We start from the raw sequence: 27,620 nt of genomic DNA, 5'->3' as shown, positions 1-27,620 counted from the left end.
TACTTTGAACAATAATATAGTATAATACAGTTTTAAAAAAGAACTCCGAAAACAAAGGCAAAGTGAAAAACAAATTCCTACATTACCTTCCGGAACTGCAGAGTTCAAACTAAATTAACACTTCATTAACATGTAAAAAAAAAGCCAGTACATTATATGTATATGTTTATACTGCTGGTTTTTATTACTAACACAATGGCTGCTACCCTTTAACCCCAGTATGTCAGCTTGATTACTGAAGCAAGAGAATGAAAACTTTCCCCCTGAACATCACACTAAAACATGGTGCCTGCCACAGACGAAGACCTGAAATCTCTTCATTTACCTGGTATCTCCTTCTTGTCAACTATCCCACATTTGAGTAATTAGCTTAAAATTGAATGATTGTAAGTAAAATATTTTTGTATCATAAAAATGAGCAAGTTACCTAATTTCTCATTAAAGTGTATCCTAAGAACCATGTACCGTATTCTGTCTAGAATTGTCAGCTCTGATTTTTCAATGAACCTTTAACCATTTGTCTCTTCATTACATTCCATGAACCAGGTAATAATGATGTCATTTATTTTGGTTTCTCCTATTATCTGTGTGTGTGTGTGTGTGTGTGTGTGTGTGTGTGTGTGTGTGTTGCTCATTCAGGCCTCACAGGAATGCAACCACAGGCAAGTTCTCTGAATGAGGTGTGATTGCTTTCCTCAGAAAATTACTTTGCACTTTAATTATTTTTCTGACATTTTTACCAATAAATAATAAAAAGTTTTCAAACAGCACAACATAGAGGTTGAACTCTGAGCCTGGAGGTGAGGAAGACTTTCATTTATCTCTGTCCACCTGATATGAGTTATTGGTTACTTGCTTTTCAACAAAGACCCATTATAGGAAAATTATATTCTAAGGTAGCTGTATTTAATGAATTTTGCTTAATCTTTGCCTACATTTGATTTGCCAGATCTCACACTTATGGCATTTTCTTCCTTTTTTTTTTTTTCATTGATAAAAGCTGCAGATTGTCCTGAAAAGCTATTGTAGTTCAATATGGCTGTCTTCCTTGACATTTACATGGATCTCAACTTTATTTATTTTACTGCATAGTACCTAGCTGCCTGGCTGGAAAAATGAAGATCGCACATTCAGCAATTTATGCGATCCCAGTCAAAAGACTATTTTACTGTCTGTTGAATAATTAGCAATGTCCGTGAAGAAAGAATATACAGTAACTTGCCTGACTTTGGGCAAAAAAAAAAAAAAAAAAGATTAGAATGACAAATAGTCAGACTCTAGGGTCAAATGCTTTGCCAGTAGTTGCATATGTTTATGCCAAAATACATAAAGAAATGTCACTTCAGCACATGAGTGATGACAAACACTCCAAGTGGGGCTGCAGTTCATCAATCATTTCAAATGTGCAGATTGGGTTTACCTATATAAACAAAAGCAATAAAACTACTCAAAGCCTCACCTTAAACAATTCAAGCATGACATAAACACAGTTACTGCACAGTCAAGCCCCATTTTACTTAAGAAGCAGTCAGAAATACCGCGACAAACTGTGATTTATTAAGATTAATAAACCACATCTTTAATAAAAAAAGGTGTGCTAATATTTTGCATAAGTAAGTATGAGAATCTCATTCAGCATCATAGCACATCAGAAAGCGTATGCAGCAGGGAGTGTGATTAACGAACCTTAAAACTGTGGATTTGCAGTCATTCTCAACAAGGTTTCAGGTTCAGGGTGGTAAGCACAGAGAGAGCTTGAAGCAAGAATCCACAACAGGTAGGCTGCTCTAAGCTCAATTTTAATGAGTCGTTAAAAAGAAGGTGAATTAATAAAACTATTACATGTTTCTAAGTAATTTTTTTTCTCCCCAGGATACTTTTGAAACATTGATTCTTTAAACACCTGCTAATATCTTAGGAGAGTGAATACTTTATTACGGTCCCTCCTTGGTAAAGAGAAGGCCAAGAAGGTCAAGGTCATAGGAGTGTGGCACGGAATTGAAGTCAGAAGTTTGTGCAAGATTACATATCATACCTCTTCTTTGAGAAGGTGTATTTGTAAGCATGAAACCTGTGTTCTTGTTCTCCTATTCCACCTGCATGCTGTGTCTGACACTAATGTTATGAGTGGCTCTCTAGAAGATACAAGTGGAAGTGGAAGTTAGCCATGCCACTACTACATAATTAAGAAAGATTTGGTTTAGAAGAAGCAACACAATCTACTAATAACCAATGAAGGCCCTTCTGTACCTGCCCATAGAGAAGTTAAATGTTTTTATTTTGTTTGTATTAATTTAAAACATTTCTTATTGATGTATACTTGACAAATAAAAAATTGTCTTTTATGGTGTACAATATAATGCTTTGATACATGTATACATTGTGAAATGATTACCACACTCAAGCTAATTAACATATCCATCATCTCACATAGTTACAGTTTGTGTAAGTCTGTGTTTAGAACATTTAAGATCCATTCTCTGAGCAATTTTCAAGCACAATGCAGTACTGCCAATTATGGTCACCACGCTATAAAACAGATCTTCAGAACTTATTTATCCTGTTAACTACACTTTATAACCCTTGACTGACATCTCCCAGCATTAAGTGTTCTGATTCCTGAAATGAGGGACTTGGCTTAGTTGAACTGTACATTCTCTGAAATTTCAACTCAAATTTAACAAGAAGTGAGCAGGGTTTCTTTTCTTTAATTTCACTGAACTTTTAAGATGTAATTGAATGATAAAGGAGAAACTCTCTGTTCAGGATACAATTGGAAGATCTTAAGTCTTCTGACAATTTTTCCTTTCATTGGGCCAATTTTGTAGATTTAGAGGGGTTAAATAATTCAGAGAAGATTTAACTATATTTGAAATAAACTAAATCCTTTACAAGAGGTCATTTTGTTGCTTCCTGAAAAGTAGAAACAAACTCAGTGGGCTTTGATATACTTTCATTAAGGTGTGACCTGATGACAATATTCAAACTGAAGAGTTGATTGAAATAAATTTTTCCAACACTCCAAAATGATAAAATATGGGAAATACATACTTAGGGATAACAAAAGAATGCTGCTTTAAAGTGGCTACAAAATAATTGGCTTGCCTAATTGACCATTCTTACATTACATCCACATTCCTTGGGAATAACAGCACACTAGGAATCAAGGGACTAGAGCACAATCCTCATCTGCCACAAATTCAATAACCATATGGACATTTGCTGCGCAGAGACAAACTGAAAGTTGTGAGAAATTCAAAGATGAAACAAGACCCAAACATTCCAAAGAATGCACAGTCCAACGAGGAAAAAAAAATTAAAGTTGGAGTTGTCATCTAGAAAAAGAAGAGCCTTGTTTCATGGAAAGCTTTATGTAAACTTTAACTTCATCACTGTTCAGACCCAAGTACTTTGAAACTCATTCAGGTTGAACTTAAATGGCTGATTTTCAGCCTCTTTTTTCCCAGGCATTATTAGATTTTAATTTAGCTCTTCCCCTCCAACCTGTTTGCATCAAATTAAAAGAGCAAGTGGAATTTTTCTTGACAAGCCTAAGAAAGCAAATTGGTCTGATAGCCTATACTCAGGCACAGTTAACAGCTCAATTTGTTGTGGGAGCTGTGCCATATATTGTAGAATACTTAGCATCATCCTGGCCTCTACCCACTAGATGCCAATAGCCCCCGCCTCCAAGTCGTGAAAACCAAAAATGTCTCCTGACATGGCCAAATATCCCCAGGGGCTGGGAGAGAGGAGAAAAATAAGACACGGTTGAGAACTGGCATAGAATGACATCCAGAAGGAGAAAAAGTCAATGCAAGGATATGTTATTAAACTACTCACTAGCTTAATAATAACTGGAAACAACCGGCAACTGGGGTTCTGTTTTGCTGGGGACCTCTGAGTATATAACTATGCCTTGTTTACCTGAAGGATGCAAGGGGGGTGTATTTATCTACTGGATCACATCTGTCATCTGTCCAGGGTCATCCTGTAGGGGACTGATGCCTTGCACTACTTTGTGATCATGTCAGAACAACTTGGTTGGCATTGTACAAGTTATGAAAAAGCTCTAGGTCAAAAAGTAAAGAAATGCTGCTGAGGCCAGGTTTCTGGTTATACCTGTGTGAGACTGGTTGCCATAGCCATAGTTGGAGTAGAAAGTGGATAGGAGAGATGTAAGGTAGGGTTGAAAGGGTGTCAGATGTAACCTAAAGACACATTACGTTACTATTTAAGACTTTGAATATTTCTTCTTTGTATGCATTTAGAGGAGAATAGGAGAACATATGTTGGTTTATATATGTAATTCAGGACTTTTTCCTCTGTAGAAAGTGAGAGCTACAATTACATGCACCCAGGAGACACAGAAAAGTATCCACAGTGTAGAATGTGCCAAAAATAGAGACACTATATTAAAATTAATATTCACCCCAGTCAATGACTTTGGATTTTGCCCTTTAATTCATGCATTTAAAATGTATTTAAACTATAATATCAGGTAAGAGAAACACATAGATATTATGTCAAATTCTTACAGAGTAGTAAAATGTGAGGTGCATAAAAATAAGATTAAAAGTATGAAATCCAATTAAAATTTCACAGGAAATTTGCTGCAAGGATATATTTAGTAAAAAATCCTAATCACAATTTTTCAAATAAAATTTATATTTGTATTTGAATTTTATTTTTTAAAGAAGACATTTAGCTTGTCAGGTGCATATTTAACTAAATATATATTTACATTGTTAAATGATAAGAATATGTGCATGTATAGCTATACACATATGTATGCATTTATACACATGCTCAGGATTCTTTCCCACTTTTCATTTAGCTTATTAAAAATGAATACAAACAGAATCTGAGCTCCAGGACCCTCTAAGAGCTTATAGCCTGTAGCAGCTTTCAAGATAACAGCTTCTTTAACCAGAGGAGTTCTGACTTCTCGGTCAGGCTATTTGAAGTTTCCAAGGCTTGGGGAGAGGGTGGTCTTTTCAGAAAAAAAGCCAGTATTTCAAAGAAAAGACATACCTTTTTCCCCCTTTTTAGTGCCAAGATTTGAAATTCTCTGAAGAGGAGAAAAAAAAATCTTCCCTTTAAAATGTAGTAGTTCTCTGAAGAGACCCATCCCTCGGCCTGGCAGACTCCAGACATGCTCCCTACCAAGGACTCTGTGCCCAGAGGCTCTGGGCCATACCCTGAAATCAACCATTCCAGTAGCGTTCTTCTCATAGTGACCACCTAAAATCAATTATCCTGAAAGAGTTCCCTATTTCAGGAAGTTTACCAGACATATAAATTATGTTGGAATGGTACTCATTAATTGGTTAATGTAGATGATTTATTCTCAAATATTCATAAACTATTTCTTTAATCTGGACTTAAGCAATTCTTATTTAAAGAAAAAATTTAACTTAAGGTTGGTAAAACAATATTAAATTATAATATATAGTAGTATTTTTCTAAAGGTAAATACAGCTAAAGCAGCTACTGAAGGTAATTATTCTGAAAGAGGAAGGAAATCTGGTGTCTGCACAGTTGCCTGACCTTAGGCAACTTACTTAATCTGTTGGGGTTTGGACTTTCTCATCTTCAGATGAAACCATGTCACAGAACTGTTGTGAATATTAAATGATGTAATATCTACAAAACACCTGACATTGATAAGGCATTAACCTGAACTTGTACTAGTCCTTTTCTCCATCATCTAGTCATAGAAATAATCAGTCTAATGTGACATCTCCAGTCTCATTTTATATATTTGTAAAAGAGCAAGAAACATGTATTTCAGAGGGTTGTGGAAAGAGTAAAGGAAGTGGCCTATATAAAACACTTGCACAGTTCTTGCCTGATGATAACTGCCCCACACATATTCCGTAGCAAGTGCTGGTAGTTAAGAGTAGTTGTGGAACAACTTCATTATCGTCACAATCACGATTAACAGAAATAAAAAGCATCTGGACTGTGCATGGCATTGTGCTAAGTGCTGGGGGTTGAGTGGTAGGGAGCATTGGCCTGTAAGATGAAAAGGCACACAAATATGAGAGTACTTTGACAAATTAACATACAAGTAATGAAAGACAAATACAGACTTTAAGTGCCAGAGAAGTAGCAAGGAAGGAAAAATTACTGTTTGCAGGAGTATTTGGGGCAAGAGATGATGAGAAATGAGACCTAATGTTGAAGAAAAGGTAGAATTTATTTGAGTGGCAGAGAAGAAAGGAGATATTTCAGTTAGGAAGTAATGATAAAATGATAGAAAGGCACATTGTGTTTTAAGAGAACAAAAGATCAACCAGTTTGTCTAGGGCAAGATGTCATGGAAGAGACATATTAAGAGGGAGAGAATCCAGTTGGAGTGTCAGAGACCAGGCTTAAGAGTTTTATTCCCTTCTCCAGGAAGAGAAGGTTAATGGAAGGGTTTTGAACAGCAAAATGACAAGTATAGCCAAATTTTAGGAAGATTGAGTACAATACATTTAAACTTTTTCTTAAAATTGCTTAGCCAATTCAAAAACTCATCAAAAGTAAGTATGTTGGCTGGTAATATTACTTATTCCAAGTAGATCTCTTAAAATTTAATTTCAAATATGAAAAACTATCACCTCTCCTAAGATATATTGCAAAGCTTGGTGTTTATTCTGGCTCAACTGGGGACACAATTCTTTCTCTCCCTCCCTCCCTCTCTCTCTCTCTCTCTCTCTTTGTGTCTCTATCCCAGAGAGAGACAAAGACATTTACTAAGTAAGGTCCTTTATAAAGAATAATATATACTTCTAAACTTCTCTAACAGGTTATGGGAATTTTTTGACAAAATTAATGCAGCACTGTAGGAAAAGAAAGAGAAGCGGGATAACAAGAAAAGAAACAAAGCCAGGTGGTAGTTATGCACACTTAGTTTGAAAGACTAAACCAAGGACTAGACATTTAGGAATAAAAATAAATAAAAACTAGCTCCTTTTGTGGGAGACTAAAGCTGGGAGAATTTGAAGCAATGAAACCTTTAGTTTGAGCTTAAGGGTTACCGTTCTTGAAGCTGTCCAAAATCGCTTGGACACAGGCAGCACTCAGTCATCGATAATGAGCTCAGCCCTGAACACATTTTATCAGAGAAACTTCTATCCCCCACTCTGTGCAATGGCAGAATTGGATCTCTTAAAAAAAATTTGAACTCAGTATTCAGTCATAAGATTAAAAAATGGAAAGATAGGTATCTTAGCTCCAGCTATCTTAACAAAAACCATCTACTGAGTTACTGAAACCACAGATATCTGTCTTACCATACTGGAAGTTGGAAGTCCAAGATCAAGATTCCTGCAGAGTTCTGTTTCTGATGAGGTCCCGCTTCCTGGCTTGCAGATAGCTGCATCTGACTCAAGATGAGCGCTCTGGTGTTTTTTCTCTTCCTGTAAGGTCACCAGACCTGTTAGATTAGGGCCCTACTCTTAATGGCCTCATTTAACCTTAGTTACCTCCTTATAAACCCTATGTCCAAAGACAGTCATATTGGTAGTTAAGACATCAGCCTATGAGTTTGTGAGACACAAGTCAGTCCATTGCAATAGGGGTTTAGAAAATTTCATTCTAAATTCTAGTTTGATAAATTATTACCTGTGTGTCCTTGGGTTGATTATTTAAACTTCTTGAGTCCCATATTTCCCACAGTAAAATGGAAGAGGATGAAGTAATATTGCTGAGCTAGAAACTTCTAAGGACGCTCTTAGCTTTAATATTACCACATTCTATAATTATGAATTTTGGTATAAACTAGTTTCATAGGTTCATTCAAAAAAAGGGAAAGAAACCTTGGTAGAACCAATGTAAATGTAACCATAAATATTAAAGTGCTGTTGTCAACAGCTGGAATGGGGTGACCGCAGCAGCAGATGAACTGGGCTGGCAAGCTTCAGGTTAGGATGTGACTGCTCATTTAGTTTAAAAATATCTGGATTTCTGTTACCAAAACTCTGTCTCTTTTGGAAAACAAACAAACAAGTATTCCAACCAGGTTTACTTGCTAGGAACCAAAGCATAATGCCATATTTCACAAATGGATTCTGACTCACTTTCACTCTTAATCTTTAAATGCACATCTTTGTTGACAACAGCACATTCTTTGCAACTATTGTTATCAAAGTTAGTTGGAATCACTTTCTACCTTATCTAGTACTACTTAATAAATAACTTCAAAAGTCAAGAATAACAAGTACAGTGAGCTTGTCAGAGAAACTGATAAGTCATGTTTAAGATAATTAAAAACTTATAGTTGATGGAGAAACTTTGAGACAAACATTGTGGGTTCAGTGAAAAAATATGACAGTGACTGTCATAGCATCTTTCTCTATTCCATTGAATTCTATTGTATTAGAAACCAAAGAACATATTAATAAAGCCACTATTGTCTAATTTATTATAGCTACCAGAATTCACCCCCAGCCGAACAGATCCAAGATCACTAGCAGCCCTGAGGAGGCAGGAGAGATGCAAATCTGAGAGATAAAAGTGAAAAACTCAGCAGTGCAGAAGTAAGGATTATTGGACAGAGTTTCTCCATCTAGCATCCCAACTGGTGAGTAATACCTTCTGCCTCTTTAAGGTAACTATTTATTTGCCTTAGTATGGACAGAGAACATTTGCTTTGGCTTAAAAAAAAAAAGAATGTGTGCTCTAATGGAAGAATCAAATTATATCAGAAAAGGAAGCACTTTAAGCTTTATTGCTGTAGATCACTCTGCCTCCAGCTGTGAAACTGATTGATGTTTAAAGCCCCTGAGGCACTGGCAGCTGTGGTGGCTGATTCAAATAAGAAAAAAATAAAGTGTGTGAGTGTGCATGTGGGTGAGTGGAATGAGTGTGCAAATGTGTGTAGGTGGGGAATAAGCTATATATTTATTTTAACAACTTTCCTCTGAAGATTTTTTAAATAAAATTCTTCTAAAATAAATAGATGGATCAAAAGATACACGTATAATAGCTACTTAAATATTTAAGCAGCGAAATAGAAAAGCATATATATATATATATATATATACACACACACACACACACACGTATGTATATATATCTGGGGGGAGAGAGAGAGAGATCCATCTACACGCTCAATTAGATGATCCTTTATGTCCCTGCCACCAAAGGAAGGGCAGATGAGTTATTAAAGGAACCAAGTTTAGGTTAGAGAAAGAGTCAATAAGTGGTTGCAAGGTATAATGAATTGAATTGAATTAAAAAGATACCTACCCTAGAAGTACTGTTCCACTCTTGCTTTCCTGATGCAACAACTGGATACAGAGATTCATTATATGGAGAAGAACAAGGCACTGCTGGGAAGGACCCAACTCCAATCAAATAAACCAAATAATTGTTAAATGTACACTTTCTACCCAGCATTACAGCTGCAAACAGAAAGCGTGGGTCTGGAAGAATCTCTTTCTCCACATTCCAAGTGGATACCTAGCAAGAACATTTGGCATTGGTTACACTTGCATAAAACATGTCAAGACTTTCTTACTCTCTTGAAAAATTTACAGATTTTCTCTATGACTCTACTCTTTTGTGCTCATTCCAAAAGGCCTGAAACATAACTCGACAAACCATATTCTCTTTATTGAAGGAGTTGATGGGAAAAAAACAGTTCATGTTTATTTGTTTACAATAAATAAATCTTGGAATAGACCAATTTTCAAAGAGGAGATATATAGTCTAGCACCTACAACGTAAACTCCTTTAATAGGACTAAAGAGATGTTAAAAAAATAACAGCCCAAAGCAGGTTAGGATCATCTAGTGTAGGCTGGTTACAACTCTTATCTTAGGATGAATTTTTGCTCATAAGAATAAAATAGTATTTTTAATTGTACCTCTTAGCACTCCAGTGAACACTTTTCCCAGTGAAAAAAACCCTCCTAATCCCATTATAAGCCTGCAGTTTTCCTTCCTGCTGTCTGCTAAAGGCTTTCTGCACACAGCCTTCGAAATTTTTCAGCTTACCTCTTTTTTAAAAACATAATTTCATTATTGCATGGTGAGTTAAATAGTTTAAATTGATTTCTGAGACCTATCATCCTGGAAATTAATTTTAAAATTTATTAAGAACATTTCAAAGGAATGCTTGTGTTTCTTTTTTCTCACTCACAACTTTTATATAATTTCAAGCTCCCCTCACAGAGCTTATAAACAGAGCCCTCAAAAGACAAGTCAAAAAGGAATGAGCTATTTTTATCATAAAGTATAAAACTGTATCATTGTTGTATAGACAAATATTGCTAGCACCTTTCTAGTGGCATAACCAAAATGGAGAAGAATATGGCCATTGTGCAAGATGTGTCTTGAATTATTTTGTTTCTTTTGTAGAATATTCTTTTTCCTTCTACTGCATATATTAATATAATTCTCTTGCAGTTCAGATGATAAACACTCCAAATCAGACGTTTATTCTCCGTTATCCATTTGGATTGAGTCACTATTTGCCATGACACAGGTCGTCCTGACTACTTACCTATAGCAGCGGCTAAATCAGATTGAATGAGTTTCAACAAGAGCACTACCTCTGGAGTTTCTATATAAGAGGGATTGGGGTGAAAAGCTAGTTGCAGGGACAGCTACTTGTCTTGAAGCTGCATGTGTTTAGAAAATACACTGTTTTAAACATGACCTTGTATTATTTAGAACATCTTCAGGGTGGCAGGCCTGCTGTGGTTTGAATGTCTGGGTTCCCACAAAAAGTCATATGTTGGAACCTAATATCCAGTATGAGTCTTTTTGAATGTGTAGTCTTTGGGAGGTGATGACGCCATGAGGTGGAGCCTTCATGAATAAGATTAGTGCCCTTATAAAAGAGACCCAGAGAGATTTCTAGCCTCTTCCACTATGTGCAATTACAGTGAGAAGATGGCCATCTATGAGAAAGTGGGGCCTCACCAGACACTGAATCTGCTGGCTCCTAGATCGTGGACTTCTTAGGCTTCTGAACTGTGAGAAATCTGTTTATTGGTTATCAGGCATGCAGTTTATGTTATTTTTATTATAGAAGTGCCAGTGGACTAAGATAAGACTTTAATCTACATCAAGGCTCTGCTAATTATCCATGGAGACACTCCCACCCATCATTCTGCACTTTTGAACCCTTCTCTTCCAAATCAGTCCTCAAAAGGAAGTGCAATTAAGCTTGCTGACATTCAGTGACCCACAGTGATGTACAGGGAATGTGGTAATACTAGGAAGATAAATAACATAAATGCTCTCATTGTGGATTGTAGAACTCTGCATCACCTTGTGCTTTTATCCTCTTATATATTTTTTAAAGTTTTTCACATACATTATTATATTGGACCATTTGCTCCGTCAGCAGATATTTAACTATTAACTAGATGTAAGGCTTTTAGGAACTGGATGTATGTTGATGGGCATGACATCAGTATACATAAAACAGGCATGGTTCTATACAGTCATGGAGCTATAGCAGGGTGGAGAAACATTGCATACCTAACTATAAAGCAAATTATTTATCTATAGTTATTTTTAATGCTTTCAAGAAGCATCAAGTGTTTGAACTTTCTTTGTCTTTGTGGATACAGAAGATTTCTCAAAGGAAATGACAATTAATGAGGATCTTCAAGATGAGTAAGACTTTGCTAGTTTAAGGGTTGTCATGATTATGATGGTAACACTTCAAGCAGAAGGAGATCTTTTACTAAAACCACACAAAAGACACAAATGATCTGGTCCTTCTGAGGGAAAGGAAGAATGTCAGCGTGGTTGAAGTCTCAAGAATGGACTGAGTAGGAGAAGCCAATTCTCACAATAACTCTTTAAGGAACATAAACAGGTATAATGTCTGATGTCCTAACAGATGCAGGTGACAAATGTGACCAGATCAGTCTTTGCTCTTCCCCTTCCCTAATCCTATTCTTCCTTCTCTATATATTGTTTGTATTTCTGCCATACATCTGGTAGCATTCCTGGGTTGTAAATAACAGAAATGCTCACTGATGACTTTATTGAAAAGAGACTGAGTAACTTATAAAACAAAGAAGAATTAAATAATCAGGACTCAGATAGAGGAAGAACAAGAGCAAGTCCTGAGAATTGAGTAACAGCAATTCACAAAATGTAACTTTAGGCCATTTCATCAAACTACCCAGGTTTAATTTTATTATGTCCTAGGAGAAAAAAGTCTGATTGGCCTAGCTTGGGCCAAGTGTCCTTGGATTTAGCAGAGGAAAGGTCCTGGGATTGCCAGTTCCAGGAGAATTCCAAGAGGGGTAGAAAGGGGGAGTTCACTAAAGGAAGGGATACTAGCTATACTAGACACGGACTGATTACCTAGAAGCAGGTTGCTACCACCTTCTATGTTCCCATTTTGCTTGCAGCTAAGCTCCTTTTAGTGTCTACCGGCTGCTGCTTTGCCGAATTACTACAGCTAGAAATGTGCAGGTCTATAACTAAGAAGTGTATTTTTAATGTAAATTCAAGAGCTTTGTGTCTCTGAAGTTCTGGCTAGAAATAGTGACTGAAACCCCCAGGAACCCCACTTTCCACATCTCCAGAAGATATTTATGCAATGAATTCTTTTGGGAAAGTGAAGCTTGGGTTATTATCATCAGTCAGATAAACAAGGGCTCCTTGTTTTTAAACATTTTGGTCACTTCTATTTTTATTTTCCAATGAATCATTCTTTTAAAATCCCATTTTACTTTTTAAATGGTGGATTTTAAAAAGGCAGCACAAATGGCTGTGAGAACAAGTATGACCTTAGAAAAGAAACTTTGATAGTGGAAAAGCTGATAGTCTTATTTTTTAAATACATCTTTTTGTTAATTTTTAGGAATATTATGTTTATTTAAAAATTCTAAGACGACTAGTAAAATATACATAAGAAAATAAAAATCAACCATAATAAGATAAACATGATTTATATGTGGATATACTCCTCACATCTTTTATTTGTATATTTATATTTTTAAAAAGTGGGATTATATTGTACATAGTTTGTGTTTTGCTTTTTTCACTTAACATGAGACAATGACCATTTCTCCAGGTCATTAATCTTCAACAGCATGTTCTTTCAAATGAATGCTTAGAATTCTGTATTATGGATAAACCGCAATTTATTTAACCATTTCTCAACAGGTAACATTTAGTAAGGTTGTAAATTTTGTTATATTGTTGCAATCAGCATTCCCAGTACATAAAACTCTACATGTACATTTGATTATTTTGATAGATTATATTCCTAGGAGTGCAATTACTAGTAAAAATATTTTAATCAGATAATTGAGCAATGAACCTACGGAGCCCTAGAACCAGTTTACCACTCTCACAAAATGCGCTTTGGAGAATTTGGGAAAATGCAAAAATGTATATGAAAGAAAAAGAAGAAAAATCCTCTATAATCTCAATGGTGAGAAGTAACAGTGACTAACATTCTAGTTCGAATTCTTCTCAGTATTTTTCTGTACATCTATGTGTACATGTATTGCGTGTGTGTATGTTTACATATAAAATGGATCTTTGCTTTCTTTATAGTGCTCTTTCCAGCTTTATTCATTTTATTATACAACAATTGTTAAGAAATTTTTTGTAATGGTTAACAATATTCTATCCTATGGATCTTGTGTTGAATACTTAGGATGGATAATCCAAATTTTTATTATATATAGTGCTTTAATGAACACTTGTATATAAATTTTAGTGTATGTCTCTGATGAGTATCTTGGCATTAATTTCTAGAAGTAGAACTATCTGAGCAAAAAGCATAAGTATTGTGCTTGATATATGTTGCCAAATTGTCTTTCAGAAAGGTTTTAGCAATTTATAATTCCACTAGCAATGTATGAGAGCATCCATTTGTTTCTACCTTTTTTAACATTGAATACTACTAATAGTTTCTAATCTTGGTTATTGAGTATTCAAAAGCGGTAGTTTGTTTCTCCAATTTACATGTCTTTGATAACTAAAATGATTTTGACTTTTTATATTAAATGTACACTTGTATTTTCCTTTTGTGATTTTCTGGTTTAGCATCATTGCAATTTTTTAAATTGAGAGATTCTTCTTTTCCTTATTGGCTTATGAGCGCCACATAATAAAAACAATAACACTTTTCTGCAAGGAAAAAATCAAGCAGCTAGACTCCCTGTGTTCTCAAAGAGTGATTCCAAGACTAGTTGCAGAGACAGTTGAGAACTTTATTAGAAATGGAAATTCTAGGGCCCCATTCCCTTCCCATTGCAGCTGTGTCTTAACAAGCCTTCCGGGCTTGCTGATGCATGCTGAAGTTTGAAGGCCACCAAGTTAGAGAATCAAGATGTCTTCTCAAACGATAGGATGTAATCAGTCCCTCCTGTGAATGTCTGTAATACCTGGTTTGCATTAAGTGAAACATATGAAATTGCTGATACATTATTGCTTTTGAACTACAAAAATGTCAGTTTCATGTGTCCAACTTTTCAAATCTCTAACAATACTTTTTACCAGAGATGATATTTAAAATGTTTTTTTACTTTCCAATGAACCATTCTTTTTAATTTACATTTTACTTTTTAAATGGTGAATTGAAAAAATATAGCAGCACGAATGACTGTGAAAATAATTATGAACTTAGAAAAGGAGCTTCAAGAAAACTACAGACCAATAACCCTGATGAATATAGACGCCAACATCCTCAACAAAATATTAGCTAACAGAATGCAACAGCATATCAAAAAGATAATCTACCATCACCAAGTGGGTTTGTACCAGGGATGCAGGGATGGTTTAACATTCACGAGTCAATAAATGTGATACACCACATAACAGAATTAAAAACAAAAAATCACATGATCTTCTCAATAGATAGAGAAAAAACATTTGACAAAATCCAGTATCCTTTTATGATTAAAACTCTCAGCAAAATCCACATAGAAGGGACATGACTTAAGGCAGTAAAAGCCATCTAAAATAAACCCACAGACAACATTATACTGAACAGGAAGAAGTTGAAAGCATTCCCCCTGAGAACTGGAACAAGACAAGGATGCCCACTTTTACCACTTCTATTCAATATAGTACTGAAATTCCTAGCCAGAGCAATCAGACAAGAGAAAGAAATAAAGGGCATCCGAATTAGTAAAGAGGAAGTCAGACTGTCACTGTTTGCTGATGACAGGATTGTATACCCAGAAAACCCTAAAGCCTCATCTGAAAAGCTTCTAGAACTGGTAAATGAATTCAGCAAAGTTTCAGGATACATTAATATACACAAATCATTAGTCCTGCTACACACCAACAGTGACCAAGTTGAGAATCAAATCAAGAACTCAACCCCCTTTACAATAGCTGCAAAAAAAAGAAAAAAAGAAAAAAAAATACTTAGGAATATACATAACCAAGGAGGTGAAAGACCTCTACAAGGAAAACTTCAAAACACTGCTGAAAGAAATCATAGATGACACAAATTGAAACACATCCCATGCTCCTGGATAGGTAGAATCAATATTGTGAAAATGACCTATCTACAAATTCAATGCAATTCCCATCAAAATATCATCATCATTCTTCATGGAACTAGAAAAAAATCCTAAAATTCATATGGAACCAAAAAACCCACATAGCCAAAGCAAGAATAAGCAAAAATAATAAATTTGGAGGCATCACATTACCCAATTTCAAACTATACTATAAGGCCATAGTGACCAAAACAACATGGTACAGGTATAAAAACAGACATATAGACCAATGGAATAGAATAGAGAACTCGTAAATAAAGCCAAATACTTACAGTCAACTGATCTTTGACAAAGCAAACAAAAACATAAAGTGGGGAAAGGACACCCTATTCAACAAATGGTGCTGGGATAATTGGCAAGCCACATGTAGCAGAATGAAACTGGACCCTCATCTGTAACCTTATGCAAAAATCAACTCAGGATGTATTGAAGACCTAAATCTAAGACCTGAAATTATAAAAATTCTAGAAGATAACTTTGGAAAAACCCTTCTAGGCATTGGCTTAGGCAAAGACTTGATGACCAAGAACCCAAAAGCAATGGCAACAAAAAATAAAGAAAGATGAGACTTAATTAAACTAAAAAGCTTCTGCACAGCAAAAGAAATAATCAGCAGAGTAAACAGACAACCCAAAGAGTGGGAGAAAATCTTTACAATCTATACATCCGACAAAGGACTAATATCCAGAATCTACAAGGAACGCAAACAAATCAGCAAGAAAAAAAACAAACAAACCTATCAAAAAGTTAGCTAAGGAAATGAGTAAACAATTCTCAAAAGAAGACGTACAAATGGCCAACAAACATATGAAAAAATGCTCAACATCACTAATGAAATGCAAATCAAAACCACAATGCAATACCACTTTACTCAAGCAAGACTGGCCATAATCAAAATAATAGATGTTGGCATGGATGTGGTGAAAAGGGAACACTTCTATACTGTTGGTCAGAATGTAAACTTGTACAATCACTAGGAAAAACAGTGTAGAAATTCTGTAAAGAACTAAAAGTAGATCTATCATTTGATCCAGCAGTCCCACTCCTGGGTATCTACTCAGAGGAAAATAAGTCATTGTATGAAAAAGATACTTGCACATGCGTGTTTATAGCAGCACAATTCACAATTGCAAAAATACGGAACCAATCCAAATGCCCATCAATCAACGAGTGGATAAAGAAAATGTGGCATATTTATACACACCCACATACACTTGTATATACACACACACACACATACACAAACACACACACACATATATACACACACACACACAAATGGAGTACTACTCAGCCATAAAAAGGAATGAAATAATGTCATTTGCAGCAAACTGAATGGAACTGGAGACCATTATTCTAAGTGAAGTTACTCAGGAATAGAACATCAAACACCCTATGTCCTCACTCATAAGTGGGAGCTAAGCTGTGAGGATGCATATAATGGACTTGGGGACTCCAGGGAATAGGATGGGAGTGGGTGAGGGATAAAAGACTACATACCGGGTACAGAGTACACTGATCAGGTGATAGGTGCACTAAAATCTCAGAAATCACCACTAAAGGACTTAGTCATGTAACCAAACACCACCTGTTCTCCCAAAAAACTATTACAATAAAATAAATATATAAATAAATACATAAAAATAAATAAAAATTAAGTGTATGGCAAATAAAAAATAGAAATCATGCTGAGGTTAATGTTCTGGAAGTGAAACTTGTAGCCACGTCTGTTTTCTTATTTAAAAATTCTTATTTCGGCATATTTAGAAATATATGAAACCCATTAAAAATGCAAGTGAATAATCAACATAAGATTTAAAATAACATTTTCTGCACATGAAGAGAAGGGCTTGGTGTGACAGAAACCACAAAGTTAGATGTAAGTTCTAACTCTTTTTTTCTTTTGAGGTAGGGGGTGATTCACTGTGTTAATTCTATTATGGAAAATAACCAAATAAATTAATAAATAAAAAAGCAGACATGTAAGGATCATGAGGATCATGCTAATTCTAATTCTGTGTTCCTCTAATCCAAAAAGAAAGAGTATATATATATATAGTTATGGAACAGAAGGACCAATATATACACATAATTGGGGTTCTAGAGAATAAATTTGAAAATAGAAGAGATAGCAAAAACAACAAAAATAAGCTTTGATACTGGAAAAGCTGATAGTCTTAATTTTTAATATGCTTTTTTAGTAATTTTTACGAATGTTGTTTAATTTAAAATTTCAAGAAAATAGAAATGTCTAGTGTGATATTTAACTTCTGGCTAAAGATAAATTTATTCTTGAAACAGAGCTCAAAAGGAGTTTTTGCGTTTCTTTTGTTTTTCTTTTTCTTTCTTTCTTTTTATTTATTTATTTATTTATTTTTTTGAGACGGAGTCTCGTTCTGTCTCCCAGGCTGGCGTGCAGTGGCCAGATCTCGGCTCACTGCAAGCTCCGCCTCCTGGGTTCACGCCATTACCCTGCCTCAGCCTCCGGAGTAGCTGGGACTACAGACGCCCGCCCCCACGCCCGTATTTTTAGTAGACACGGGGTTTCACAGTATTAGCCAGTATGGTCTTGATCTCCTGATCTCGTGATCCGCCCTCCTCGGCCTCCCAAAGTGTTGGGATTACAGGCGAGAGCCACCGTGCCCGGCCATCTTTGCGTTTCTTTAGTTTAGACAGTAGTTTTGCCCAAGACCCCACCTTTGCCCTCAGCACTTCTGTAGGCTTCTTTTTGAAACGTGAAATAAATGCCAGGCATTTTGTTTGGTGTTTCTGGCTTTGATTTTATAATACCACCTACTAGGCTTAAGCACACCTGTGTTCTGAACCCCAGTGGAACAGAACATAGTTGTATCTTTGGGCAAACACTGAGGACACCACCAGCACTAGGATACATGTGATTTCAAGGCCTTTAATAACAATATTTAAAATATAGTTTTGGTATCAGATGGTCCATAATGAATTTGTGTGATATTGAAAAATGTAACCAGAAGAACAATTTTATACATATTTTTAAGTCCTCACAACATTTTCTTATAAGTAAATATCTAAATCAGTGCTGGCTTCCCAAATTCAGCAAGCAAGCATTACTGCACAATGTATCATGTTGTTATGACAACTGATGATCTAGAACAAGCAAAACCTGTAAGGATGAAGTACACCATTCAGCATAATGCACTTTATTCTCTTAAAAAGAAAAGTTATTTTCTTCCTCTACAAATGAGACGATATGATGGGGAAATTAAATTAAATGGTGATGTTATTCCCTGAGGGCAAAACAATTCCATTCAATAAATTAATTTTACATCAGTAACTCTTTCTTTTCTTGAAACTGACAGTAATAACCTGACAGCTTAAAGCTCTAATAAACTTCAAGATCAGTACAACTACACTACTTGTACAAAAAGGAAGTCAGGAGTATCACAGGTATGATAATCATTCTCTGTTCATCACAAAGAGGGGAAAATTCTCTAAATTCAATTTAACTAACTGCATTTACTTGATGAAACAGAGTACTTAAAATAGTTTTTGACAGCATGTGGTTTGAGCATCCTAACATTCCCATTCTTTGGAAAGGTCTCTAAACCTCACTGACATTCCCCATTAAGCTATTCTAAATAAATAACACTTGAAATCTGGAAACCTATCACAGGAAAAATTCTATCATCCTAAAGAAAAAAGAATAAAGAAGGGGAGAAAGAGAAAACTGTAATGGGGCCTCAGACTTAGATAAAACCAGCAAGTATAAATGTTTTAACTTAGTGACTTAGGGATTTGTTAGGGCCTTCACATTTTAAGCAATTGAGCTATGTAGAAGCTACTATTTATAATGAGCAATGGCAAGAGGGAACTCAAGGCTTTGTGCCTTTATCTCCCCATCTCAACCTCTGCTATCCTCAAATGAGCCAACAAGAACAAATATTAACCCCCGAGGCATACAAGAACTCATTTCTTTTACTATTCTTCTCATAAAAACTTTATGTTTCTCTGAAAGTATTTTACAACCATGACAGAAAACATTATCACTAATTCCGGTAGATTCACATCGGCCCAAACCTGGGAATTCAGCCAGAACTGAAGAACAAGCTCTCTTTTGCATCCTCTCCAGGGTATGACTTCATCACTAACACTTTTGTACCTACATACCAACTCTTGAGTAACAAACCGGATGTATTGTGCCAAATATCATTGCACTTATCATTTTTCATTTTCAGATGATACTGATAAATGATTTGTGAATGTAGAAAAAAACATTAAATGGAATAATAAAGAGTTGCTCAGTTTCTTTGCTGCATTGAGTGGTTCTAATTAGAGGCTGAAGGAGTCCTGCTGCTTTTTCATCATTCAAGTTTATGATATAGCAAACATCCCAGAGGTCCCAGGGTCCTGAAGACTCAAAGAGAGATGTCACCTGTACATCCAAATAGATTACAGAGGGTTGCCAATCTGCAAAACCACAGGTCTATCTAAAGCAGAAGGCATGTGCTGCCTGTTTTGTAGAAAGCACAATTTAATTGCTACAGTTCTGCAATTATTCACAAACCATGTTGAACAGTGAACAATTAATCCCAAATCTTAGCTTGACAGCCTTTGCTACAGTTAGAGAGTTACATTTTAAAATGTTTAAGGCAGTTAGCCACACACATTTTTCAGCTCAAGCTAACAGACTTGTCAAGGTTTTGTCATCTTTACCATCAATCAGTCTAACCTCGAAACCCTTGTTTTTTGAATGGAGTATTGAAGTGTCACATAAAAAGAGGGGCACATTTCTTTCTGAAAGAGTCTCAACCTCTCCCCCTAAAGACAAAGTTCTTAGGTGCCAGAGCTTCTATGAATGGCTACACAGAAAAGGGAGAAGTCACTGGTTTTGGTTTCACTACTGAAATCTCTAGTGCCACCAGAGATCAAACAAAATACTTTCTATCTTGTCTTTTCATTGGGAGCAAGAGGCTATATTGTTGACTAAAAGCGTAAAGTCAGAGTGGACTCTACATTTTCCGCTGGACCTAAATAACCAATGCCCACTACAATCGTGCATTCGAAATGGATTCGCTCTTATCTCTCACTTGGTGGATAACAAGATGCAAACAGGCCTGAAAAGGTCACACAGGTGATTTCAATTGGTACCTTAAAGCAATTTTAGTCCTGCATAACTGCTCTCAGAGGGCTTATTTAATGGCCCTATTACAGCAGTGGTTCTGTAACAATATAATTGGTGTAATAACAATACCTCTACCAGTTGTTTTACACTGTATTTAAAGTCAACACTAGGAGATGACCATTTTTACTTAGAATGAATGATATTCAAAAAATGTCTTGTGTTTTTTTTAGTTGAAAAACAACACTAAGGAACATCATCAAAACCCTTCCAATATTTATTATAGATCCCTAGCCATGTAAAATTTCAACTCAACTTTGTTTTCTTATCAAGATCCTTAAATCACAAAGCCGCAAGACTTCATTTATTCATCAGACAATATATTCTTATTGGATACTTAATATGTGCCAGTTAAGACTGTATGGTTCTAGTGACAAAGAAGAGAATAAAATAAACACAAACACCTGTCCTTCTGAAGCTTATATTCACAGAGGTTGGCAAGTTTGCTGCAAAGGGCTAGATAGTAAATACGTATTTTAGGCTTTTGGAGTCATACCAAAGTGATCATAACACATAAACATATGGGTGCAGCTGTGTTCCAATCAAACTTTACAAAAATGGGGAGCCAGATTTTGTCTATGGGCTATATCTTATTGACCTTTAGCACCAAGTGGAGGAGTCAGACAAAAAAATAAAAATAAGTAACTGTGGCATTTATTAAGAAGAAAACAAAAGGAGGCAATGGTGATAGAAATGTGTGTGTGCATATGCCTGTGTTGTTAGAGAGCTTGCAATTATAGATGAGGGGGCCAGAGAAGTTTTCACTTGAATGAGGACCTAAAGAAAGTGAAGGCATCATGCTAATATCTGGAGTAACAAACAGCCATTCAGGTCAAGAGAATTGCAGATGTAAATGCTCTGAGGGTCCCCACATAGGGGGCTCTAGCCAAAGATGTTCAGTAGTCAAGGGGGACAGGCAGTAGTAGAAGATGAAGTCAGAGAGCAGGAAGAGAAAGGAAGCATATGTGGGATATGGGATCATAGAGGGAATTGTAAATGTATGTATTTTGTAATCTGAGTAAGATAGGAAGTCACAATAGAGATTTGAGAGGAAGAATAAAATGATCATCTTGGCTGCTGCCCTGACAAAGAGAATCCAGGGAGGCAAGCATAGAAACAGAAGGACCAGACCCCAGGCTACAGTGGTCATCCAGGCAGCAGCTAACGGTGAGCTGAATCTAGATTGTAGTAACCGAGGTGAAAGCAAGTGATGGGAATTGTGGTTACGGTTTTTAAATATAGCCAGAATTTTCTGAGCATTTGCAAGATATAAGAGAAAGAAGAAATTCAAGAATGGCTCCAAGGTATTCACTTGAGCAACCACAGGAATGGAATTGCCATTTATGGAAATGAAGACACCTGGTGTAAAAGCAGAACCTACTGGGGGCATTGGGACTGTCTTGGAAGTAATAAGTTTGAGATTTCTTTTTTTTTTTTTTTTTTTCCCGTTTTGAGACTCACTTTGTTGCCCAGACTGGAGTGCAGTGGTGGGATCTTGACTCACTGCAACCTCTGCCTCCCAGATTCTAGAGAGTCTCGTGCCTCAGATTCCCAAGTAGCTGGGACTACAGGCATGCACCACCACACTCAGCTAATTTTTGTGTTGTTAGTAGGGATGGGGTTTTACCATGTTGGCCAGGCTGGTCTTGAACTCCTGACCTCAAGTGATCCGCCCACCTTGGCCTCTCAAAGTGCAGGGATTACAGGTATGAGCTACCACACCCGGCAAGATTTCTTTTGACCTTGAAATGGAGATGTCACATAGGCAGTTGGACATATCAGTTGACAAGAGTTCTAGGCTAGGGTTATAAATTAGCAAGTTGTCAGCATATGGATGATATTTGAAGAGATGAGATTTGATGAGGTCACTAAGAAAATGAATGCATATAGGAAAGAAAACGTCTGAGGACTGAGCTGTGGGGCACTCCAATGTTGAGAAGTCAGGAAGATTAGAAATAACCTGCAAAGACCGTCTCTACACTTAGGCTCCTTAGAAATCAGTTTACATCTTTAGATATATGACATGTTTTAAAAATTGCAAGCATAATTAAAAGCTGAATACATTAACAAATATTTTCCAGAAATTTAAAGAAGAATTTGCAAATAGTATTTTTTCCTTCATTAGAATTTTATATATGTATATTTATATGACTGAAGGATACAAAATATATGCAACACTGGTGAGATGTTTATAACTCTAAAACCCCCCTTGTCCTCTGTATACTTTAGAAAATAAAAATGAGCAAAAGAGTCTTCATGGAAGGGGTAAGACAGGAAATGCAGTTAGTCCAAGCCTCTTTCCACTCCCGGGGTCCTCGACACAAGACACAGCTCTTAAGCAATGAACTGTAGGAACTGTCCAGCCAGCAACTGCAGAAGTGTCTACCCCAATCACACACCATACCATAACTGTTAAAACACATTTAAACAGACCCTAAAGTTTGAAAAGAGACATATAAAGTGGTTTTTGCCACAGGGAACATCTTTGAAACTCGCACAGACAATTCCCAGATGGGTTGTCTGTAGATGCAATCTGGGCTGGGGCTGTCTGTCACCTCCAGCTAGGAGACAATCTGGCAGCACACAAAAAGAGCATGGAGAAAAAAGGAAGATAGAAGCGGTCAATGCAGCTCTTATAAAGTGACTGTAATTTTCATCTACTTCACTTTTGTTTGAAAAGTTTCCTTGTTTTATTTTGTTGCTACTGTGTAGTGAAAGTATAAATTCTGTCAAGAAGATATTGCATCTGTTCAAATGGAGAACCACACATGATCCCTTGAATTTTACATGAAATATAAAATGTGAGTATATAAAATATTTTGGCAAAATCCTGAATTCCTTGTATATTTAAAGAATTATGTAACACGTATTGCCATAAAATATTAGCAAATATCACTTGGAAAACTTAACCTGAGCCAGAGTAACTTATGAATTCAATAGGAAAAATGTCAAAAAAAAAAAAGGTTATGAAAGAATGTTAACAAATGTCGTTTATAGATGAGAAAACTACACTCAGAGAGACTGATTTGCCAATGTTACATCATGAGGAGATTGCAAAACCAGGATTAGAATATGCCATTTGCCTCCTTGCAGCTGCTACTTTCTACAATTTTATATATTCCCAATTGTTTGACATCAAACAGTCAAATGATTGATTTGCTTTTCAACAGGTAGCTGTAGCATTGTGCAGGCAATGTAGGAATGACATTGGCATAGACTTAATAGGAAAGAATTAACGAGTCTGACTATAAGAATGAACAATTCTGACTATAAAATGGAACAATTGCAAATCTAGCCGTACTTTTTCAAATCCAGTGATCCTCACATTACTACAAGTAATTCGGTCAGGCACCAACTTAAAATCAATCATGCTGCAGAAAAGTATATGAAAGTTCAGTATGTGTCAGTCACCAGGCATGAAGATGCAAAAGGCCTAGTCCCTGACATCGGAGTGAAACTTAGAGTTATCTATTTTAATCTCTTCATTCCCCTTATTCTTACCTTTGTGAATAAATGTCATTTATATAATATTACATATGTAAGTATAATACAATATATAAAATATATATTAAATACAATATATATAGATATTACATTGCATTTTAAAGATATGCTATAATGGACAAGAGAGGTTTGTAGAGTTGATTCCCTATAAAATGGCATGAAAAGATACATTTGTGTTGGCCAGATGGGATAAAAAGGAATTGCTGACTTGAGCCCCTGGGATAACAGTAAGAGGCAGCTGAGAGCCTGGGAGTTGATGGGGGTTGGAAGCAGAGAAGAGAAAGACAGGAAAGCAATGGGGCACGTAGGGTATTCAGGATGTTTATTCAAAGTGGAATGTTCAGTTAAAAGGAACGAATGGAATGAAATATATTGCAGCACCCTTTTTAACTTTTAGAGCACTTGGCGAGGAGTACAACTGTTTTCCCCATATTTTCATACTAGGTTTATCTTGTATCCCTTTCAGATGTGGCAGGATGGGATGACACACTTACCTGTGTGAAGGCTAAATTTCAATATTATTGAATTTTGGACAGTTGGAATGTTAATCCTTCTCCCAACAAAGCACACTAGTAGTATGCCACCATGTCACCTTTAGTATTAGCAGAATGGGCCATCGAGGGAGAGAAGATCTAGTGCAAGTGTATATGGTATTAGCAATATTTAATTATTGGGGAAGGAATGATAGGGAGACAAATATGATCACAGAAGAGTTCCTGGGGGAAGAAAACTTTAAAAATGGAATGTTATATTATGATTGTTTATTCAAAATATTCTGATGAATTTTGTACAAAATCAATGAGGAGAAAAAGTCGTAAGCAGTGATAAATATCCATTGGGGAATTTTTAAAGAATAATAGATTGTTTCCAAAGAAAGATAAAAGATCCAGGAACAAAGTGGTGGCACTGGTAGATGAATCCCAGTCAACCAGAGATCTGGCTCTTGAAAAAGCAGTGGAAAAAAGGACACTTGGTGCTTCTCAAAAGTACAGTTTGGAGGACAGGGTGGAGCAGGTGCCAAGAAAAGAATAATATGAACTATGAATTGAACAAACTAGGGTAATGTTACAAGAATAGAATGCTTCAATGACTTAGGTGCAAGCAAGCATTGGGAACTATAAAAGATCTCACCTCAGTGTGACATTCCAATATACACTTAAAAGAAGGCAGCTCCTAGACCAGACAGGCTGTTGATTGCCAGAATAGACTCAATTGTAGAAATCATTGAGGAAGCATGTCCCAATATCTTGATATCCAGGCAGATAGAAGATAAAATTATTTCCAACTGTACTGTAAGGCTAAAAAAGAAACTTTCGTGTAGTATGGTAGTTGAGATTAAACAAATCAACAAATACCAAAAGGAGTTTGGGTATCTGCCAGGAACCAGATCTCATGGCAGTTGCTCATAAAGGTCCAGGCTCACTCAGTTAGCCAGCCTTAGAAAGCTTGAGAGGCACTTTTTTTGCTATTACAACAAATTGTAATTGAATAGACTGGATAAAGAAAATGTGGTACATATACGCCATGGAATACTATGCAGCCATAGAAAAGAATGAAATCATGTCCTTTGTAGGGACATAGATGAAGTTGAAGGCCATCATCCTTAGCTAACTAATGTAGGAAGATAAAAACCAAATGTCACATGTTCTCACTTAAAAGTAGGAGCTAAATGATGATAACTCATGGACACAAAGAAAGAAACAACATACACTGGAGCCTATTGGAGAGTGGAGAGTGGGAGGAGGGAGAGGATCAGGAAAAAGTAACTAATAGCTGCTAGGCTTAATACCTGAGTTATAAAATCATCCGTACAACTAACCCCCATGACAGAAGTTTACCTATGTAACAAACCTGCACTTGTACCCCTGAACTTAAAAGTTAAAAACAAAAGAAGAGAAAAATAAGATGATCAAGAATCAGAAAGAAATAGGATGGTATCTTGGTTCAGATTTCTAAATAAAGAAGCTAGCAGTAACCGTAGAGAGGTTAGATACTGCCCACTTTTTCAAAAATGGTTGAGATTGAGAACTTATTCTTTCCTTGATGATGATAAAGAAAGTTGGGTTATCTTCTACCTTTTCCTCTCTTCTCTTCTCTGCATTGAGCATCATTCACCTTCTGTTTTCCATTGTAGACAGTAGGATACATACTAGAAAATTAGGAGATTCTTGGATAATTCCTCCCTAATGTGAGGGAAGAAATTGGAATTAGTGGAGATGGCTGGGAAACTATGGGGACTTCAGGACTGATCAGAGGGAAACAAGATGTAAATTGTTCAAATCCACATCAGCATCCCAAGCTCCAAGACCTCCAACATGGACTGCAGAATTCCAATCAGGGTTTCTCATAGGGATCAGTGGGATACCAAGAAAATGTGTCCATAACAGTTGAAAGGAAGTATGCTGAGTTATTTTCCTATTGCTGCTTAACAAATTACTGCAAGTTTAGCCACTAAAAACCACACACATTTATCATCTCAAATGTATTCTCTCACAGGCATTGCCTAGTTGGGTTCTTGGCTCAGGGTCTCACAAGTCTAAAATCAAGGTGTTGGTTGGGGTGTATTCTCATCTGTAGCTCAGGGTCGTCTTCCAAAATTATAAAGATTGTTGAGAGAATTAAGATTCCCAGCATTTTACCACTTTTTAGTTCCTTTGGGCTGAAGGATGAAGGCTATCAGCTCCTAGAGGCCACCTGTCTCCATAGGCAGTTTCTAACATGGATATTTGCTTCTTCAAGAGCAGCAGGAAAGCATCTCTCTCTTCAGGACGGGTCCAGTCCCTCTTCTAAGGACTCTCACCTGATTAAGTCTGGCAGACTCAGGATAATCTCCTTTTGAATTAACTCAGTATTAACTAACTTGGGACCTTAATTACTTCTAAAAAAGGATAATCTCCTTTTGAATTAACTCAGTATTAACTAACTTGGGACCTTAATTACTTCTACAAAATTTTTTCACCTTTTCACTGGAGTGATATCACACCAGATTCAAAGGTCCCAACCACACTCAGGAGAAGGGAGTTACACAGGACCTCTACACCAAAAGATGATGATGTTGGTGCTATCTTAGAATTTTGCCTATGATATATGCAAAGGAAGGCTATATGTGCATCTCAAATAATACTTAGTTCTCAACTATTTTATCTAGGAGCTCTACCTGACTGCAATTCCCTCTCAGAGTCTGAAAAGATTATAGATATTTGCGGTCTAAATATGCAATGTTACCTGCCTGAGGTATGTTGTGTTGAGGCTGGAGTCTCTATCACACTGTGGGGTGAGTTAGTGGATACTTTCCCTGTGCTGAGATGCATGGTGGGTTTGATCACAGTGGTGACATTAACTGGGTTCAACCTCTACTGTGTGTTGTTTCACTACTATGGCCACTGCTATGCAGGAGGGATCCTCCTCCCTCCCCACAGCCACTTTGTGCTAACACATGTGGTGAGGTAAATGCTGAGAGACTCATGGTGCAGC

General features: G+C 36.3%; 1 long non-coding RNA gene across 1 annotated transcript in view; it reads right to left on the bottom strand.

The window, feature by feature from the left end:
- LOC103883874 overlaps positions 1-15,052 on the bottom strand; it is a 69,254-nt gene extending 54,202 nt beyond the window's left edge. The window contains exons 1-2 of the long non-coding RNA XR_646249.4: positions 9,241-15,052; positions 7,284-7,409 (exon numbers count right to left, since the gene is read on the bottom strand). This is a non-coding gene — a long non-coding RNA (uncharacterized LOC103883874). The remainder of the gene's footprint in view (positions 1-7,283; positions 7,410-9,240) is intronic.
- Between the last annotated feature and the right edge of the window lie 12,568 nt (positions 15,053-27,620).

The sequence above is a fragment of the Papio anubis genome, chromosome 6 (genome assembly GCF_008728515.1).
Source record: "Papio anubis isolate 15944 chromosome 6, Panubis1.0, whole genome shotgun sequence".
Classification (NCBI taxonomy): Eukaryota; Metazoa; Chordata; class Mammalia; order Primates; family Cercopithecidae; genus Papio; species Papio anubis.
Note: the sequence above shows the minus strand (reverse complement) of the source record. Positions and strands in the feature narration are given on the sequence as shown.